The 16,692-nt window shown below is 36.2% G+C and overlaps 1 protein-coding gene across 4 annotated transcripts in view; it reads right to left on the minus strand.

The window, feature by feature from the left end:
* The window catches only part of Src64B (Tyrosine-protein kinase Src64B), a 371,393-nt gene that overhangs the window by 134,185 nt on the left and 220,516 nt on the right, over window positions 1–16,692 (minus strand). The window lies entirely within an intron of this gene.

Consider the following 16,692-nt stretch of genomic DNA (forward strand, 5'->3'; position numbering starts at 1 on the left):
ACATCAGAAAAGACGGCACAAAATATCTACACATTCACTATCAGTTACTCATACCTTTACCGATATCAGTTAAATATTGCATCAACTGCGAAGATATATATGACAAAATTAAACATACTATTTGCACTGGAATTCAGTCTATTAAAACTACTAATTTCTATACTATTGTTAGATTGGAGGTGAATAGTCATGATTGCATTTACTAAGGACATTTATTGAGGAAAATTTATTTATCGGTTGCTATTGATAGCATTAAAGAAATAAGACAATGAATATCTACATCTTAGGAATAAATACATTATTACAAAGGTAACCCCGTGTAGTATAATAAAAACTTCATAAAAGAAAGACGGAAACCTTTGAGATAGGGGAACGTGGAAAACTTCAATATTGCAGTCAAAAGTGTTTGGAAGGGATAAAAGAAAATTTTAACTTCGTAAAAGTTCTCAGTTTGAAGAGCTTTTCCTCCTCCTTTCTTTACAAAGCGTAATCGAAAAATTCATAATGATTTTTATATCGGGCATCTGCTCACGGCGAACCGGAAGGATTTTACGAACAAATTTTGCAAAAGTATTCATATAACTTTGTCCCGCTTTGCTTCCGTATATTATATACTGTATGTGAGCACAAGGCTTAGTAATACAATAATAATAACGAGACCATGTTTATAAACTATGAAGACTGATAGAAATGAAAATACAAGTTACGTTACTTCGTTATTAAGAGTTAACATGAATACAAAGAATAGGAGTATACTACCGAAAAGAAAAGAAAAAAAAACTGCGCAACTGTAAAGTCGGATTATATGAAGTAATCGAGAAAACACTCCTGAAACGATTTTTTTTAAATCTGAATAATAATAATAATAATAATAATAATAATAATAATAATAATAATAATAATAATAAGCTCGGAGTTATATTAACTTGCATCCATTGTAAGTAGTCAGGAGAAACTATGTATGATCAGGCTACTGAAGAGACTAATCAATTCGTAAGATTCAATCTGGTCAAAATTCAAACTTATTCAAAGATGCTTATTTGGTATGGATGAGGTAATTCCATAGCTAACAGGATTACACTCGAAAAGCAAATGTTGCACAGTTATCTGTCAGCATTCCGGTGCAAAATCGCGTAACATTAATTTTTGCTAGTATATTATTAAGGGCACTGAAAAAAGTATTTCAACCCAAGCCATTTACCAAAATCATCTGTCACTGTAACGAGTGACAGGCCAATGATCATCTGTCACTGTAACGAGTGTTATTTCATAGGGTGATACACCAATTTACAAGATCATAGATGCTTAAAAAAAGTTTTAGGCCCTAGATGGAACGATTAAGGAAAAGGATGTGGGTTTGAATTAGGAGTATCATTAAGGTTCTGTTGCAGCAGAAAAATAAAACATGATTGTGTACGGCAACCTTGAGTGTTTATGTTCTCTTACACTCAACGGGATGGCAAATTTAAACAGAGATTCTTTCAGCCAAAGGTACAACAACGCAACTGAGCAACGAGGTACGTAACGGAGACATTGTAGTTATGTAAAATCGGCGAATCTTAGTTAAAACCACTGATGAATATACATATACCCAAAGCATCATAGTTTCATAATTCATAGCCAGTTGGATTTGTACACTATAAACTTTCAGTCGAGTACACAGATATAACTGAATGCTACCCTGCATAGTGAGCAATTCCATGCTGATTTTGCAGCATTTTGAAGAACGTTAATAATAATAATAATAATAATAATAATAATAATAATAATAATAATAATAATAATAATAAACCGGTAGTTATAGAGTGAGGACGCAAACGTAAGTTCAGAAATTGGATTTGAAGATTTAGTTACAAATGCGAATCATAATAAAATTGAGGGATGCATAATTGATGGCAAATTGTATTTTGCCTTAAGACAGAAAGGGTGATGATATTGTAACTCGCTTTGAAATAGCAGTAATGAACCAACCTACAACTTCGGTACTGAGACAAGACAACTTCCAATCAATCAATAAAGCAGGTGTCAAAAATAGGGTTCAGACAGATGTATGAACATTGTGATGATTGGTTCATAGTGTGATTTACACTAACATTGTGTTGTTATGTAAAAGTAAGAAGCGAGGATATATCTAATGGGTGCTGTACATGTAAGGCCATAAACTTCTGATACTGGTAATTCAATAACGAAGTACAGATGGTGATCAGAAAAATGGAAACACCTCAACGAAATTGCAACTTACCAGATTAATATGGTGTCGGGCCACCTTTCGCCTTCAGAACAGCCTTGATGCGACGTGGGATGGAGGCATAGAGGTCGTGAATGGTAGCAAGTGGAATTTTACACCATCCCTCGTGCAGGGCATCGCTTAGTTCTGTGAGAGAGGATGGAGGTGGAAATCGTCGCCGGATTCGTGTTTCCAAGACGGACCACAGATGTTCAATTATGTTGAGATCTGGGGATTGGGCGGGCCAGGGGAGGTGTTGAACTTCATCCCGATGTTCCTCAAACCGCGCTGCAACAACGCCAGCTGTGTGAATGGGTGCATTATCATCCTGGAAGATGGCGTCATTGTCCGGGAACAACATCCGGACCATAGGATGCAAGTAGTCTCCTAAAATTGCGACATAATCGTTGGCAGTGATTCGTCCGCTAAGTGTGACCACAGGGACCAATGAAAACCATGATATGGCGGCCCACAGCATCACCGAGTCGCCGCCATGTTTCACAGTTGGGCGGAGACACTGCAGATCATAAGCTTCTTTGGGCGTTCTCCACACAAATACGGCCCGTGGTTGGGAATAGGGTGAAGGATGACTCATCCTACCATATCACACGTTTCCAGTTCTCAACGGTCCAAGTTGCATGGTCGCGGCACCAGTTGCGGCGTGCGAAAGCGTTATGGTCCCTGATGAGCGGTTTGGCCCATGCAACACGACCCCGTAAGTTTATGTCATGTAATTCGCGGCGGACTGTGATTGTCGAAACAGGGTGGGGGAGGTGCTGATTGAGTTCCTCCGTCACTTGCTCCGCAGTGGCACGACGGTTCTGCGTGACAATGCGCTTTAATACCTGTCACTCATGATTTTCTTCCGCCCACTGTTCCGCTTCCCCGATGTGGTTTTCCCGTGTGTTGTGTAGGCCGTCATCACCTTCGACACTGTCCCCCGCGACACACATAACACAGCAGCCACTGCCGTCACACTCACTTCACATAACCGCGCACCAACAATTTGCCCTGTTTGAAAATCTGAGAGGTCTCCCATTTTACACTACCTCCGTCTGCTGCAGCCACTGGACACTGCTGTTCCACTGCGCCTGACGTAGTATGGAGACCGACCTAACACACCACCACCAGCGGTCCGGCGCTGCGGGCGCCACGACACCACTGCCAACCCATACATCTGACGTGTTTCCATTTTTCTGATCATCTGTATGTTGGCGGTTTGCAAAAATGCTGATAACTCGTAATATTATCAACGAACAGACACGTCCCGCTGCAACTCTTACTTCGAATAAACTGCGTAACTAATTACTTTAAGATCTACAAAACTTGACTCCTTGTCTCAATTTCCAAATAATCTCATCACGCTACTTATAACGATTTCTACTAAGAACATGTCAATATATTATTTAAACATTCATGGCCTTAAATTTGATTTATACTATTGCTGAGAAAAATAATACGTTTACTGTAAAAGTTATTAACGTGTGAGTTAGGAAAAGATTTACAATGAAAAATATTACAATATACTTAGAACGTCTTCCACAACACTGTTTGCGACTCCCAAATTTCTTCCACGTTGATTCCGAATTTAACATTAAATGTGATCTTACAGCTTAACGCGAAAGCCGAACTACATAAGCTCCCATCGGGAATCGACTCACGACCAGTGTTGAATTCAGACATTTTCACCCGGGGGAAATGTGAACTCCTCGGGGGGGGGGGGGAGAGTTGTTTTTCTGTATTTTTGCAAGAAAGCAGCATATTTAACAATTCCATTCACATGCACATCTTAGCTAATATTGAGAGTAATTGCTGATAAATATTCAATGTGAGATTATAATTTTTAAAAAATCCTTTAATTTTATCTAAAACATTAAATAAAGACTGGCAAATATATTTTTAGACTAAACTTTAACTGCTATTTACTGTAGCTAGTTTGGTTATTTTTTCCCTATATTTAGTAGTTACTGTTTGTTACTAATGTAGAAGTTTCTAAAAAGATTTAAATTAACTCAAATATTTTTTGTCCTAAAACAAACATACATAAGAATATCTTTTAAAAAAAGTTATTTTTTCTCACACTTCTGATTCTAAATCAAGTATATTAGCCTTGATTTCTTCACTGCACACACATCAATAGTTTAGTTTACGAAATCTTCAGTGGGATTAGTGCCGTGTCGTGAAAAATCAGCGCTTGGGGCGAGACTATACGACGGCACCCCCGTACATATGAGTGAGGTCGACAGACCAGCTGCGAAAGGTGAGAAAATTAAAAAATAAACCCTGCTTTTCCTTGATTTTGACCACTTTTTATTACTTTTTTCCTTTTATTTTATATATGTGCACATGTATTTCATTCCTCTCTTTTTTCTTTCCTTCTTTTCTTTTTCCCTCCCGAATCGTGCGCCCCTTACTTCGGTGCCCGGGGCCGTCGCCTCGCTTGCCCCTCCGTCACCATCAATAGTAATCTTTCACTTATATACTACTATTATATTGATAAATTCTATATAAATCTCTAACCCAGTAGGGATAACTGTTCTTCCCCGATCCCTCTAAATGACACTCTCTGAATTTCACCCTTTAACCCTTTGGGGATCTTATGGTACATTTTGTACCATACGCGTTTTTCATGGTACATTGCGTTATTTCTCTTCTATTTGAGCTTTTTCGTCCGTTTTTTTTTTTCAAGTCCAGAGACATTGTAGAAGACATTACGTATGGTTTCAGACCGTCCTGCGTCCAGACATGGGAAGTGATGACGTCATAATCTTAAAATGTATTTTTTCCTTTTTTAAGTCTATGTTCATTATTTTTTGGCGGGCTTATTTTTGAACGTAGAAGATTGAAGTTTTGCACAAACATTCAGTCCACCGAGTAGTATTTACCAGATTTTTTGTTCCGATGTCAGTGCTAAAACAGGGGGGAAACCAGAGGGGCAAAGGGGTAAAAAAAATGATTTTTTTACCCCCAAAATCCCGTTTTTCGTCATTTTCCCGCCTCACATACACGATAGGACCACGTGAGTCATACCGTCTGAAGGGGCGTTCCATTCTGAAGAGAACGACGGTCGAATTATAGGGTAATTAGGGCAGTCTCAGTGAATTTTTATCCAAATATACTTCTGTATAGGGTAAAAGTGGGACATGGTAGGGAAATTTTTTCTGGCGGGCCTATTTTTTCACGTAGAAGATTGAAATTTTGCACAAACATTCAGTCCACCGAGTAGTATTTACCAGAGGTTTTTTCCGATTTCTGCGTAAAAACAGGGGGGGTCCAGAGGGGCAAAAGTTGAAAAAAGGGAAATTTTGCCCTCAAAAATCCCTTTTTTCAGGAATTCCCCGCCTTAGATACATGATGGAGACATGTGAATGGTACCGCCTGAAAGACAGTTCTATTCTGAAGAGAATGATGGCGGATTATAGTCCTAGGATAATTAGGGATGTCTCAGGAATTTTTTCCCTGAGATCATAGTATTTTGTGGTGATTTGGGGCATTATGAGAATTTTTAATAAAAATTCTCCCGCCCTTACTATTCAAGATAGAAACTTGAAATTTGGCACACACATTCAGTATACCAAGTACTATTTACCAGATTTTTTTTTAGATGGCTACGATCACACAGGGGGGGGACAAAGTTCGAGAAAAAAATTTTCCCTCCGAAATTTTCACTTTGACAATTTTTTTCCCGCTTCTGGTATATGGTATGAGCATGCAAGTGGTACCATTTGAAAGCCAGCTCTATTCTGAAGAGAATGAGGTATGAACCATGATCCTAGGATAAATAGTGACGATGCAGTAGTTGCTTGACAAAGTCTAAAAAATAGCCCAAAAAGCCAAGATCCCCAAAGGGTTAACTGACTTATTTTTACTTAAAGAAAGGTGTGTTTACTTTAACAATCGTAAAACACATTTACGTCTGTTACTTCCGATGTGTGAAATGGGATTTAGGCGCTCTATTTCAAATAATGCAAGAACTGTACATTTTCAAGAAATGAAGTTTGCTGACATCAGAGATCATATGGAATGATCGAAAGATCTTCCCTATTTTTCCTTTCCTATCTCAATCTGTGCTAGTGCTACCTACTAATATATAATATAGGGCGAGGGTATAGTGCCTACTAAAATACAAACATTTCTTCAACAGTTGACAATTTCATGTTCTGCCAAACTAGTGCCTACTAAAATACAAACATTTCTTCAACAGTTGACAATTTCATGTTCTGCCAAACTCGGTCATAGTGTTAAGAAATACAGGTATTATTGACTATTTGGTATTCTACCTTAGATGTTGCATGTTTAATATTTATATAGAATGAGTCTGCGTCATTTATATGTATATTGAGAGATCGGATTTCGTCTGCACGTGCACGGAAAGAAAAACAAATAATTGGGTGAAGTAATTTCTACATTTTGTGACTGAAATTTTGGGAGTTTCTCCGGGGGGAATGAATTTTCTTCGGTGGGAGATTCCCCCGGGCTACCCCCTGAATTCATCCCTGCTCATGACATGCTAACCACTTGACCACGAGCGAGCTCTAGGCAGGCAGCGTTCACTGTTGAAAGCAACGTTATACAAACAATTTTATGACCGGGCCTAATTTGACACACTATACCAAGGGCGAATCCAGGACGGAGTTCTGGGGGGGGGGGCGGTGGATTGTGATACTTAGAGCTACTTTTAAGAGCTCCAAACTTAGGGATGGGTTTTATTTATATATAAAATTTAAAGTTTCCTCTTGTGGGGGGGGGAGGGCGATTGGCCCCTTGGATCCGCCATAGCACTATACTAGCGTAAATTCCAGCGTTAGTGACTTTATATCTTTAATTTTGTATTCATTTGGCTCAGTAGTATTTTTCTAACATTTGTAACGTTGTATTTATCTTCTAACTTGTTACATCTATTGCCCACAGTTCGAATCACTAAATTGGTAAACACGATTAAACACCTTAAATTGTTACCTGTAATTGCAATCAAGGGCGCCGAACCTGCCCCCCCCCAATCTCATCTGGGCCCCCATGCATTTTTATAAATTTATACTTTCATATGTATTGTTATATGCATTTTTCTATGAATATACGAACCCACATCTGATTGCCCCCTTCCCAAAGTTAGAGAAATCGGCGCCCTTGATTGCAATATTTATTAAATATCTTGAAAATCAAGCACATTAAATGTTTGACACAACTGACTTTTATTATTCTTATTTCATGAATGAATTATTGTGTTGCCATAGCAACAACAGACAAAAACCTATCTTCTTTTCAACAATTGACATTACATGATTATCTATATAAAATCAACATATATTCTACATTTTTTCTTCTTCTCAACAAATTGTGCACTTTTAAACGCCGTTGCCCAAAATAACTACAAGAAAATGGAAGTAATTTATAGATTAGATATACAATCTCGTACATTTGAGCATTTAACTTCTTCGAAATTAACTATTTTAAAAAATAGAATTGTTTGAATATATTTAATAGATTAAAATAAATACATTTGCATTAAGGTACTGTTTTTTTGATATTCCAACAAGTCAAAATGCATTATATCGGAGAAATATTTACTTGTGCAAGTGAATGTATGTGTGTAATACACTTGTATAAGTGTATGTATAATGTGCAAGTGAATATAACATTATCATGTTCTTGTACAGTCAGCAAAAAAAAAGTTCTTTCCGTTTTATGAAAATAGTTTCGTAAATAACTTAAGAATGAAAGGACAATTTAAGTACGGTTTTCAGTAAATTACAAACAATGTAATTGCTAAGGATGTTTAAGATATACCACGTTGCATGTTCCAACCATAACACCGATATTCCCAAAATAAATTTTACCAAACGCAAAGAACTTTTGTCGTTGATTGTACATGTGACACCCCGTCATTAAAATCTATTCCTATATTTCTGCTTCAAAATTCCCAGTATAATCTTTTGAAACACAAAGGAAAGGAATTGGCGACTTCGCTCTTGTTTTTTTAGTTGTTACATACATCGTTACCTTACTTTCCGAATAGCCCTCCTATATATATATATATATATATATATATATATATATATATATATATATATATATATATATATATATATATATATATATATATATATATATATATATATATATATATATTCATTTTATCTTAACCTTATTTTTACATTCATTGAATAATTGATTCCATTTTAATTTTATAAACTTAGCAACAAAGAGGAATTATTCTAAACACGATTAACTTATTTAATTATTCAGGTCCTAAGGCATATTCTTTAGTTCAATACCATTGGAGCTCATTGACGAATCAACTCAGTATACGTTGACATACTATAGAACTTATTTCTTCCATTTGGGCAAAAGCACAATACTGATAAGTAAAGCGAATTACAAGGGAATCATAACAATACTCAAAGTGAAAGAAAACAAGATGATTAATATAACGGAATTATACAAATCAAGGAAATTATTATATTAAAAGTCAGCAAAGTTTATGTGAGTTAGAATACAATAACATGTTTTATTAAGGCATAATTAGCATAACTTTGATAAGCAATATTCGTATTCATACTACAATGATTTTTTTCTTCATAAATTAAGGTTCTTGTTGATATGGATTAGTTAATTTCTGTGTAAAATTTAAGGTACAAATGAAAACATTACGATATTTAAAGTGAAATAAAACAAAAATCAATTGAATATGTTTTCTCGGACGCCACAACATTAGCTTAAGTTATATTACCAAAGAATTCGGTTAAGTTGCATTGCACACCACAATCTTGTATATAGTTCTGCCTATTATTTTCTTCCACGGTACCTTGGTTTCTATTTTGAGAATTTCTGCCACCTATGAAACTGTTACGAAATCCATTTCGAGAAAAATTAGATGTACTGTTTACCTGATTTCTTAACGATGTATAGTTACTATTCCTGTTTCCTCTGTAATTAGGTTCAGCTCTATTACCGGTATAATAGGATCTATCATTACTTCTTACATTAGGGTTACACTCTTCACACACATTGATATTCCGGACGGGAATATAATTACCTTGACTTCGATTATTAATAGTTTGATTTCGATTATTATTACTTTGCACCATGGATTATCTAACTTGACACGATTGATACGATACGACTGAGACGAGAGACTTGATACGATTAAGAGAGTTATGGGGGGAGAATGTGTTAAAGGCTGGAAATGGGAGAAAGTTAGAAAAGCCCTCAACTTAATATGGGAGTTTGGTTTCTGTAAAGTTAAGAATGGCATATATAAGATTAAAGATGGTTTAAGTGTAGGATCTAAGATAAGTCCGGTATTGTCTAATATTATGAATGTGTGGGAGAAGGATGTGATAGAAAAGGGGAGAGAAAACATTCGATTTTTATGTAGATACGTTGATGATTGTTTTGGGATATGGGAAGGATCAAAAGAAGAGTTGATAGAGTTCGTAGGTAGTATTGAAGATAAGGAGAAGGGAATAGAATTAGAACTAGAGACAGAGCAGGGAGGTGTATTATGTTATCTTGACATTTTAATGAGTAAGGAAGGGAAGAGCATTAAGACTCAATGGTATCAAAAAGAATGTAGTGCTGGTATTTATTGTAATAAGGAAACTAATTTAGATAGAAGCACAAAAGTTAATTTCATAAGAAATATGTTAGAAAGAATTTCCAAAATTTGTAACAAAAATGTAGAAGAGAATGTGGAAATCTTTAAAGGACAGCTGTATGAGAATGGTTATAGTAAAAGGGATATCGTTAAAGCATCTGTGGTCTCGGGGAAAGGTAAAGTGGGGAGGACAATGAGGGGGTATGGAAAGGCATTATAGGGTTAGGAGAAGATAACCGAGATTTTAAAAAAAGATGTTAAGAAAGCAAGGGGTCAAGGTGTATAGAAAAGGTAGCAGAACGTTGTTGGACATGGTCAAAAGCAAAGGGAAGAAAAAAGAAATGAGAGATCAGAAACGTGTCATTTATTGTATAAATTGTAAGGATTGTGATATGAAATATATTGGTGAGACGGGGAAATTATTGAAAGAAAGAAACAACATAATGTGAAATATGGCAGAGAAACTAACGCAATGGCAGAGAAACTAACGCAATCTTTAAACATGTAAAAGAAAAGGGACATGATATGAACTGGGAAGAAGTTATTGTGCTGAAACGGGAAAAAAGATTGTGGCCGAGAAAGTGGAAAGAGGCCTGGTGGATAGAAAAGGAAGGGGATGTAAACTTAATGAATTGGACCAAAGGTATCAGCATTAATAAAGAATGGAGAAATATTATTGATAAATACAGAAAAATGTATATGAATTAATGTATTCAATGGTTGCTTGCTCCTTGTTGTTTCTTTCTGGTAGAATGTTATGTTGTCCCATTGGTCAGTTCAGATAGATTTCCACGCTTCTGATTAGCTGTTTGAACGGGCCAATGAGAGAGCAGATAGGGAGATGAATTGTGTATATATACTTGAGTAATTTTTTGTATCACTCAGTGGACGTATGATGAGGATCTTGGCTAGAAGATGGAAACGTCACTTGTAAATATGTTTTTATATTATATAAGTGCAGTCTTGTTCAGCAGTGTGTTTATTTTTATTCGCAAGACGTCTACTATGATTGTGTGTCAGTATCATAATCAAATGATTGAAGTTAATGCATTTTGCAGAAATCAGTATTTGTTGCAATCTAAAAGGTAACAGTATCCGGATCGATGCTATAATTCGTGATTCTTGTTGGTACGGATTAATTAATTTCAACTCATTGTATACAGAAATCACAAAATCAGATTCTTATCGATTTTGGGGTCAAACAGTCTGTTTCGAACCAAGGCGTCTCGGTTTGCCAACATGAAATGATTCTCAAAATTGGAAAGCAAAGCGTTCTTAAAATCTAAATAATTGCGTAAACTCCCCTTGATTGCTTTGAATAAAACAGAGCAAGGTGGTACTAAAACATGCGATAAAATTTTGATAAACTTAGATTTGTCTATACCGATTAAGTTACATTCCTCTTCGATTTTTTCTAAAAATACGCTGGCAGGTATGTCTTCCGACCTTCCACTAAATTTCGTTAAAGATCGAATTTCACTGAATTTAAAATAATTGTTACTGAGACGTTTTCGTATGATTAGATCTTACGCATCTGTCTTTGCTGTGATGCACTGAACGGGGTCTCCTTTCTTCCTTCCCGGTGCTACAAGTACTTTCATCACTCTCCGAAGGACTTTCTGGTATATTACTATTTTCTATTGCTAATCTGGGTTCGTTGGATTCCCTGTTGATGATCGTATCAGGGTTAATATTTATAGTAATGATCTTTTCCTCCATAGTGTCTATTTCTTCCCGCAATGCTTTAATTTGATTACTATGTTCGCTAACCTGCGTTTCAACAACATCCACTCCACTTCGCACAATTGTAAATCTGTGCAACATCTGTTCCATCATGCCGTCGGTTCGTTCTAATTTAGTATTTATTTGCTGTGTTATTTGCTCTAATTTATTATCCATTTGCTGAGTCATAGCCTGTGTAATTTGTTCAAATTTAGTATTTATTTGCTAAAACGTAGTATCCATTTGCTGAAACTTTTGTTCAAATTTAGTGTCCATTTGTTGCATTTGCTGCGACAAAGATTGGCCTGTTTTATAAGGTCGGCTACATTTGTTGTCTCCAAACCTGATGTTCCATCAGCTTCTTAATTATTACCTTCAACATCCATTTTAAGATTGTGATAGATTGTTCTTTTACTTCTCAACAAAGTGTATGTACTCCGTTTTGTCGTCTTTTCGAGATTGCTTACTTTTCTTCACGCAACTCTCAGTCCCCAGTTCGTTCCTGGGCGGAACCACCATCTGAAATCTAACGTTATATTTATATTTTAACTTGTTACATTTATTGCCCACAGTTCGAATCACTAAATTGGTAAACACGATTAACCACCTTAAATTGTTACCTGTAATTGCAATATTAATTAAATATATTGAAAATCAAGCACATTAAATGTTTGGCACAACTGACTTTTATTCTTATTGAATGGACGAATTATTCTGTTGTCATAGCAACAACATACAAAAACCTATCTTCTTTTCAACAACTCTCATTACATGATTATCTATATAAAATCAACATATATTCTACATTTTTTCTTCTCAACAAATTGTGCACCTTGAAGCGCAGTTACCCAAAATAACTACAAGAAAATGGAAGTAATTTATAGATTAGATATACAATCTCGTACATTTGAGCATTTAACTTCTTCGAAATTAATTATTTTAAAAAATAAGAATTGTTTGAATATATTTAATAGATTAAAATAAATACATTTGCATTAAGGTACTGATTGGTTGATATTCTAACAAGTCAAAATGCCTTATATCGGAGAAATATTTACTTGTGCAAGTGAATATAATATTATCATGTCCTTGTACAGTCAGCAAAAAAAAAAAAGTTCTTTCCGTTTTATGAAAATAGTTTCGTAAATAACTTAAGAATGAAAGGACAATTTAAATACGGTTTTCAGTAAGTTACAATGCAATTGCTAAGGATGTTTAAGATATACCACGTTGCACGTTCCAACCATAACACCGATATTCCCAAAATAAATTTTACCAAACGCAAAGAACTTTTGTCGTTGATTGTACATGTGACACCGCGTCATTAAAATCTATTCCTATACTTCTGCTTTAAAATTCCCAGTATAATCTTTTGAAACAGATTTCTCAAAGCTCTTGTTTCTCTAGCTCAGTAACCACCAATTAGGTAAATGGAAAGAACGTACCTTGTCGCTTACAAAACTTGGAGTGGGAAATTAATCAAAGACACTACCAAATATACCCCTGGTAATCTAAGCAATTTTCTTAGGAACAACAATAATACAAGGGGACAAGGAAACGAACTTCAGTTAATTAATGCATGGCTTAAATAGTAACGAACCTACTCCATTATCAACTGTGGGTTGTTTTAGGATTACAACTGTAAGCAATGAATTGTAAGAGTAGAATGCGCAACAGTGTAATTAATAGGAACTTGAGCTTTTGATTGTTTTAATATATTTATTGTTACGGACGCTCATCATTGTTACGGATACGTCCCGTTTTATGTAAATCATAAATAACTCACAGCATAACTGCAATATCGTAATATATAACATCTGTGGTTGATTTTGAGTTTAACGTCCCGTTCAGCAGCGAGGCTATATGAAACGCAGACGTACTGATTAACGTGGAATTCGAACATGAGCTCCCGCCGGGAATCGAACCGGGTTTCCCACGCCAAAGGCGCGTACGCTAACTGCTTATCCACGAAGGAACTCAACTTCTGTAGTCGAGGAAAATACAATAAAATATTTTGAAAGGGTATAATTTTGTTATTGGAATGAATTATTGAGTTACGTTTAAATGATTGGACTCTCACATCTTAATATACAATAAGAAATCTGTGTACTTACTTGGATAGATTTCTTGTATATAACCTAGTCGGTTAATACTCGGCCAATAGCATTTGATTTTCAAAGGCAAAATCCAATATGGCAGTAGAAGCAAAGTTAAAGATTGGAACACGCTTGGAAATAGAATCAACACCAAGCTACAGTAGGTCATGCACAGAAGAGAGCTATATAGCGTCACCAGATATTTAGACTTGGAGATTAGGGGAAAGTCGTCTGGTATCGGACAAAAGCAGTTTTCGTTATTTCCTGCTTACGGCGGCACCTGTCAAGCATACAGTTTATCGAAATGAACTAGCCAAGCCCACGCCATGTTATGGTTTATTCTGATCAATCAGATTTTTGGCCACTGCGGCCATCTTCATGGACGGAAGCACTATAAACTTCAGCAACTTATATCGCAAATTACATTTACTCCTAAGTAGTATCGTCGCTTCTTGTACACAATAGAACAGCAGGGGTCTAATTAAACTGGTACTCTGCATATTTTGTCAGTAGGCCCGGTATCACTCCGCAGGTCCCTGGGAGAGGGAAGATTTATTACACGACCGTTAGATGGTGATGAGGTGGACCCTGGAAGGTTGAATGTCCTTTGCTGTGTGAAACATGATCCTACATGCTTATTTAATCGAAAAATAATTTTTAATTATGATATAACATTAAAATGTATCTAGTCCGCCAGAACTCAGCTATAAGCCTTAAAACGCTATCCCTAGTTCCCACAAGCTTCTTTTCCTGTAATTTAATCGATGAACAATTTTTAATTGTGATCGTACTAAAAAGCTCGTAATGATTACCCGAACACTTATTTGACTTATATTATTAACAGATTTGTGTTCCGTAGGAAGCTCCGAACAATCGTAGGTTGCGAACGTTGAAAAATCTTATGAAAATTGAATGGAAATGTTAAACTTGTTCTGAAAATATTTAAAAAATGTGTGAACACGAATAAAATGTTCCCGTGTATCAGATTCCAGGATCATATTAGGGAAGGGAAGAAGGAATGAATATTTATTTATTTATCTAATTTATTTTTCGCTGGATGCGAACACATCGATACGGGTTCCTCCATCTTCTAGCTCTGGTCTTTCTGAACTGAGAAAAAGGGTTAGCAAGTCCTGATCGTGGAAACCAAGTATCCTATCTGTTTGGAAACACATGCGCAGTTGTTTCCAAACCCCCCATCACCCGATACTAATGTCTTCTGCTTGAACGATGGAAATGGTCAGATGGGCAGTTGTCAATCACTTCCTTTATTTGAGTGAACGGAAGATTCCATTTTCCCCTCCACTATGCCCCTGAATGGTCAGTTTTCATGTGAACAGGTAAACGCTGCATTCCTATTTTCCCGTCGGGTGACCAGTTTCCGTGTTGTGAATGAATGATTGGATTCTTTTTTCCACTGATTGACCAGCTACATCGCTCTATTTCTTGTGTAATTATCCGGGCTGTTGGTTAGGGACACGCCTTCCCCCTACCTCCCCTCTGCATCGAACAGACGAATGAGTTTCCTCCTGCTTTTTCTCTTGTAAGCTGTCTGGCAACAGGTCGTAAGTTTTTGTTCCCCAATGACACGATGGATGCTTGGCCTATCACCCACCTCTCGGGGGAGGGGGGAATTGGCGGGCATTAAACAGTATGTGGGACAGCTTTATTGGTCTTTGTGTACTGAGAGATAGAAATGGTTGCCCTTTTTCGGCAAGAAACAAGATGATTTGTTTCTTTTCAATAAATTCAAATCAGTATAAAAACTGACAACGGCTTTCATTTTTCACTGAAATGCATGGTTTATTAATAAAAATTAGTATGAAACCGCTGTTCTACACTGGCCTAAAGAAAATTGCTAGTACCACCCCGCCTCAACAATGTTCCTTCCTGAGGGAACAAGCGGTAAATGAGTTTTCGCTAGCCTTTGTAGACTTCAGCTTGAATGTTTGATGGTGCGATGTAATTAAACCCTACAAAATGTCTCATGGTGATAGCCTAGCTCGCCACGATTTTAGACATTAGCAATAAAACCTGGCAACTAGAGTTTTTACGCACAATACGAAACTGTCTGATAACACGTATTATTTTGAAATATATACCTAATGTTCATCTACTTCCATAGGTATTTTGGCGAAGTCTGTGGAACTATCGAAAAGAAAGAAAATTGATAAATTGTTTTGATGTTGGCAGTTCACGTTGGTTATCTTTGAATGTATTGTCATATAATTGATCACTATAGATTCGACAGGATTTCTGACGTCTGGAAACGGAATATTCCGGCCCTTTTCTTTTTTGTACAATGGAATTTATTACTACCTGAGCGGTTTTGCAAACGAAAATTCATGTACGCATATCCCCCTATAACCTTATTAAATAAATAAGCTAAATAAATCCACTACACCTACATTTTATAAAATTTACTTTACTGTTGCGGCGTGGTTATCTTTCGTGGTGTAAGTTGTTTTAAACATGTTTTTGTCAATCTTGTGTTCTTCAATCATCAAATTCAAATTATTTTTTACATTATAATTGTTTTGATATATTTGCAATGAGAGCGAATGGGGATCCCCTAGGAAATCCACACATATTGTTTCTTATAAAAATAATCAACACAAGCTAGAATCGAACTATGAACCACCAAGCAGCAGAGATATGTACTTTGCCACTGAGCCACCGTGGCCCCACGAACGAGATATATTTCTTTTTGAAAAGATTGGTTGATGGTGCTAGCGGACCAGCGCTACCTCCTTGAATTTTGAGAATATTTTTGTTCATGAATTAAGACACTAGATTTTGTGAGTGATTAAGTAATGTAAGTGAAAAAGGGAATTATGATTTTTTTCACGCCTAACCAAACTGTTGTTTGAAGAGTATGTGCGCAGCTTAAACAGCAAACTGTTTCAAGTCCGTGTTTGCTTTGTCTCGTCTCATAGGCAAGCATAATAAAGATCGAAGGACGAAACTATTATTATTATCACTCGTGTACACATTTTCTGTGAATTTCTAGACATCTGAAAGAATGGGGGTGGAGAAGGGCATAGTGGTAT

The sequence above is a fragment of the Thermobia domestica genome, chromosome 18, assembly GCF_964235325.1.
Source record: "Thermobia domestica chromosome 18, izTheDome1.hap1.1, whole genome shotgun sequence".
Taxonomy (NCBI): Eukaryota; Metazoa; Arthropoda; class Insecta; order Zygentoma; family Lepismatidae; genus Thermobia; species Thermobia domestica.